We start from the raw sequence: 6,000 nt of genomic DNA, 5'->3' as shown, positions 1-6,000 counted from the left end.
GCAACGAGAGGCCATAATAATGACCACTATGCAATGGGACACCCATTAATAGTGAGCACTGTTCTATGATAATACTGTGATATTGGCCATTGATTCAATGATACTGCTCACTATGCGATGGGGCATCCATCGGTAGTGGATACTGTTTTACTGATACTGCTCGCTGTGAGATGGTGCACCCGTCGGTAGTGAGGATTGCTATACTAAGGAAAGTAATGTTAGCTACATCTCCTAACTGCTGAATGATAGGATGTTGTTAGGGGAAATTGAAATGGGTGCACCCTCGAGATTTAATGAGAGACTAGTGACTGAATTCTTGCAAGGTAAGTGCCTATCGAACCCCCAATGCACGCTGTGGGCCGTGTGTGTGAGTATGAGGGCATTACGAGGTGGATCTTCCCACTTGTCATTGCTCTCCCTCCTAGGAGATGGTATAGGCCCTAAACAATGGGATTGGCTTAGCCCGATGGATAGGGCCCTACTGCGAGAGTGAGTGGGTCATGATTGAATAATGATTGTGAATTCCAATGATTTAATCGATTGAATAATAAATGCTATATGGATCAAACGATTATAATTCATGTACTGATCAGATCATTGACTCTCATGACTATTGCACTGAAATTCCATATAATTTAATAAATTGTTTATGATTCATGAGTAGGCTTATTATGTATGTATAACGCTTAGTGTTGGAAGACACTTTTCATCATCATGGGTCCCCACTCAATAAAGCCTAACAAACAGTGGAAATTTCGACAGTCTCAGAATAGCCCCAGAACTTGCCAAGATCTTCATAAGGACTCTAAAAATATCCTACCAAGTTTCTTCATATTCTGACATGTCTTAGGCAGTTCAGGTTGGGAAACAGTTTCGGTAGAATCAGCCTCTTGCACCCTGAAACGGACCCTATAACTAGAGCTATATTTTCAGTGTCTCAATTTGTTGTGCGACCATCGCCATTAGATTTGAGACGGTTGATAACCACCAGGGGTCAAATTTAAGCTTAAACGGGCATCCAACGAAGAACTTATAGGTGAAAGAGCGAAACAAGAGGAGCCGCACGCTATTCCCGTGCGGCCACTCTCCAACTCAATGCCATTAAAGGGACAGTCATGATCGGTGACTTTCGATACTCATATCACACCCGTCTCAAGTTGGATCAGGCCCAAATTTGGTGAGCGTATTCATCTCATCAAGACGAGCGTTTCGATATGTGGCCCGCCCAGTGGCGATGTCCGAGCGTAAATAAAACATAGAGAGAAGTTGCTGATCCTTGAAGAAAGTGCCGGACAATCAGCAGTGTCGTGTATCGCTCGAACGGCCAAATCACGTTGCTCGCGAGCCCTATCGATGTGAAACCAGTTCCATCATGTGCATAAGGTCCATGGCCATCACTGGACCGAACCTCGCGTATGATGAACTGTCGAATTTTGTACACAAAGTCGACGAAGTGACTGAATATTCTCTCTCCGGAATTTCAGATTCCGACCAAAACTCCAAACTTGTAAAACCTTCGTCCGAGCATGGAATTGAGCTGTGTTTGGCTCATGATCGTTACGGCATGCTCAGTATGATCCAACGAAGAAATCACAGAAAAATATCAAGGAATCAGAACACAATCGATCCGAAGTTTCAAGATTCTTTCAAATTTCAAGTCGCATGATCGTGCCCTAAAAACACGATCCATGGCTTGAAGTTGGTATCAAACTGATAGTCATGTCGAGCCCTACAAGAAAACAAGCATCTTTCTATCAAACGGGCATCAGAAATACTCGGGATCATCCATGAAAAATCTTGCACATTCTCGGGTAACACATGAACTGTCTTGGAATCCAACAACTTGCTAAAAAGGGGCAAATATATCATTTTGCACCTTATTTTCTAATTTCTTTTAATTCATTTAAACCTTAATTTTAGGCAATTAGGTTTACTTCTGATCAGTCCACCCGCGTTTACGCACATTTCTATATATATCACGTACCATCATTATACGCACAAACTCAACCCTCTGTAAAAAAAGAGAGTTTTACTGAATAGAATTTCTCTTTCTTCTCATTGTTGAGTCACGTTTAGAGAGAGAGTAAGGAGAGAAAAACTTTTGGACTGGTACCCTTAGGCCCAAGGTAAATCTTCTCTCTCTTTTTTTTATTTTCTTCTCTCTCTTCCTCTCTTTCTTCTTCCTCTTCTCCATCTGAGCTCCTCTCAGAAGCCATGCGTAGCAGTGGTAGCGCCATGCATGCCTCTTCTGTAGTCTCACAAGTGGCGCGTGGTGATGGTAGCGCCATGCACTAGCTTCTTTCTCCTTCTGTTCGTTCACCCTTGTCTCCCAGCGAGGCTTGTTGACGGCTCTACTCATCATCGTTTGTAGATGTGTTCTCGACGTCTCGGTGAAAAACATAGATGGCAAAACTCGTTGTCGCCCGTAGGGGTTTCCCCCTTGGTACGAGCCTATCGCAAACGGCGATGCTTATCATCGCCCGCGAGGAGTCTCGGCAACACTTATCGTCGTTCACGAGCTTCCTATGCCCGCTCGGTGCCTATCGTCGTTCGGAGCTTCCTTCGCATGCTCAGTGCCTATCACTATCCACGAGTTTCCTTTGCATGCTCAGTGCCCATCGCCGTCCGCTCGCCTCCTCCGTGCGTTAGGTGCTCATCGTCATCCCTCCTGTGTCCTGGGCCTATCGCCGTGTGCCTTGCAAAGAACTATCGTTTCATGCTTCGCATTTTGCTATGGTTGTGCGCTTCACAAGAGGCTATTGTTGCCCATAGGGGTGTGCTGCCTTCTTGTGTTGCCCAATAGCGATGCCCAGTGTCGTCCGTAGTTCGCTTCTCACTTTCTAGCCATGAGCAGTAGTGTCTAGTACTGTCTAAGGGTCGCAACACTACTACTCTGCAGTTGTGGGTGGCAACGTTTAATGCTGTTAAGACACCATCTCCTTGCCATGTCGTGTATTCTCCTCATTCTTTTGTCCTCTCATTCAAACTTCCCCCATTCTTAATCACATGAATGCTCATTGCCGTAAACAAGGGTGGGTCCTTGGGCCAACTTGTCTTGAAAACTAACCATGTTAGTGTTGTACAGAAAACAAGGTAATCGCAGGTCAAAAGAGGCGATTTTGAACCAGCTAAAGCAGTTAGGGGGCTTTCTTCATGATCTAAGAGGGCGCCCATGCGAGCCAGCCCGAGTAAGTCCCAAACCCTACTTAAATCCCTCTCTCATCGGTTGGTATACCTGCCCTTACTCTTGAGCAAGGTTCCTGAGAGAGCGATCTCATGTTCTAAGTTCACTAGAAACCCGAGATATGTGACGCCAAATCATCTAGATCCGGAGGGTGAGATCGAGGCACCTAACCTGCTTGACGACCCCAGTGGGGACTTATTACCCCTTCATCGGTTCGCTCTTGTTTGATCAATATCATCTTTTACATTCTGCACTACTTTCTGTGGTACCTGGGTTATTCAACCCGTTCATCCGAGTCGGGGAATTTCTTGTCTCCGTAATCGTGACTGTCCCAGGGAAGCGTACTACTCAAGCTTCCTTCCCTACACTCCTTCTAAGTCGAGAGTCACAGTCCGGCTCCCAGGTTCCTTCCTGGGTTGGTGCGAGAAGGGACTTATAGGTCCCTGACTTCCGGCTTCCTCGCCCTGGTGGACCCTCCACCAAGGCCACTTGCATTGGTAGCACATCTGCTATCGCACATAGCATGCACCCTGCTACTGGTAAGTCCCTTGTCAGTCATATAGCTGAGGAACGCTGGAAGGCTGCCCTTCCCACTCTTGTGAAAGGCAAGCAAGTTTCCATCGCTTCTGAGGGTCGCCACAAGGCTAACCCTCAAACTCCTTCATTACCCTGAACTTCTGCACCTAGAGGCCCGGCACACGGAGGTGGAAATCCAAAGGCCTCCACCTCACGATCACACTTAAGAGCTTGTGGTCTAACCACTTGAGCCACACCTCTGGGTGAGTTTCATGTTGCCTTGAACTTGCTTTCAGAGCTAGGCCTTCTCGAGCTAAACCCTGCATGCACCATGCATTCCGCAGCTCAGGGCAGCACCACTTCAGCGTCAGCTCGAGCGCATCAGGATCGACTACTTCGTCTTCCCTCTCACCAGACACAACTTCACCCTGTGAGAGGTAGGTTACTACTTGGTCCCTCACAGACACAAGCTTGTGGGTCTCGACCTCCAAAGGTCGAACCAGTTGAGCAAGCCCGGGCTGACCCCCAAGTCACCCGGACTGTTAACCCTAAAGGTGCAAACACACCGACTTTGTAGGTTCTTCCCCTATCCCGGCTCAAGCGGAGTCCTGAAGCATCTCCTTCTTCTGTCACTCTTCCTATACTGGGCAAGCATCTCGAGACCTTGTACTCAAAGGTCTTCCCTGAGAGTACCATGTTGAGGTAGCCTCAAGTCAGTTGTGCACGCGGGGCCCCACAAAGGAATTCAGGGCAACGATCTGATGTCAGACAGAGGCCTCCCGCCTCTAAAGCAGGGACCTAGGTTGCCCCCTATCCTTGATCCCGTTCTTTGCTCTAGCTAATAGACACGACCCTCGCATGCTCAAGAAAAGCGGGGCAATCCAAATCTCATGCTCAGTGCTAGAAAGAGGTCTATAACAGCCTCAAGATTAAGCAGAATAAAGGTCTGCAGATTCTGACAAAGAAGCCCCCAAGACAATTGCGGTTACCACCTTTGGCAAACTCCTGCCTCGTAATGCCTTCTTTTCTCTGCGGATCCCAGAGCCCGAGCTAGTCTAAGAATACTGCTCGGTGATCACTGCCAGAAGCCACGATCCCAAGACAGTAGAGAACCGGTCCTCGCAAGGTCGGCATACAAGGCTCGTGTCTAGTCGGGGCTTGCTAACCACTGCAAACTAACTTGCCACGCACGACTCACCAACCCCGGTCATTCATTACCTCACCTGACTCTAACCTTCCAGAAGAAACGGTCAGTGTCATGATGATCAACGATGCAGATGACGCTCAGGAAGAGCGAATGAACAGATTCGAGGTAATGATGCAATCCATCCTTGAAAAGATGGAACACCTTGAATCCTCCAGGTCCCCTTCTTCCCACCATGAGACCGATTCTCTGGCTGGTGAAGACAACATTCCCCGACAAACTCCCCCACCGGTCTCTCAGGGTAGCTCTGCTTCCCACGGGGGTTCCCAAACCGGCATAGATGCCATGGTGGCCCATAGTCTCAAGAATAAGGTTCCAGGCATGCAAGAGGCGCAACTTTAACAGAAATCGTACCTTCGTACATCGACCAAGTGCCATTTCCCCCAAACTACCAAAAGGGGAAGCTCCCCCTATTCAATGTTATTAGATCCCTGCACCAGCATACCACCCACTTCCAAGTGGCCTATCAAGAGTCAGAGACTGATGGAAAAATCCTCCTCCGTCAGGTTGTCGAGAATCTTGAAGGGCCAGCCTTCAAGTGATATGCTCGGCTGCCTCCAAACTCGGTGCACACATGGCAGGAAATGGAGCAGTTATTTTACCAATGCTTCTACGAAGTCCAAAGGAATGTAGAAACCATCAAGCTCCTCACTCTGACTCAAGACCCCAATGAGCCGGTTGGCAAGTTCATCAACCGATTGAGAGAGCTAGCAACCTTTCATGCCACTCCCATGACTGAGAAAGAAGCTGTTCAGACTTGCATACAAAACATGCTTCCTGAGATCGCACTGCATGTCAAGGCCTCCAATCCACCCTCCATGTTAGAGCTCATCTCTAAAGCAGTTCGTATCGAGTGTTTGTCGAAACACCATGGAGGATCTCATCAACAGCCCTCTAGCTCGAACCCCCGCTCCAACAATCAGGGCAACCAACAGAAAGAAGTGACCAGTGCAGCCGTCACCATGATTGACACTAACAAAGCTGCTCCTCAAACCTTAGACCTCTCCAAGGCACAAATGTCTCAAGCCAGGGGCAAGCAGCAGTCCTACAATAATGTCTCGCCCCCTAAAAACGTAAAGCGAAGTGACTTTTAGAC

Source organism: Amborella trichopoda, chromosome 10 (assembly GCF_054954075.1).
Source record: "Amborella trichopoda isolate Santa Cruz 75 chromosome 10, AtrichopodaSantaCruz75HAP2 v2.0, whole genome shotgun sequence".
Classification (NCBI taxonomy): Eukaryota; Viridiplantae; Streptophyta; class Magnoliopsida; order Amborellales; family Amborellaceae; genus Amborella; species Amborella trichopoda.
Note: the sequence above shows the minus strand (reverse complement) of the source record.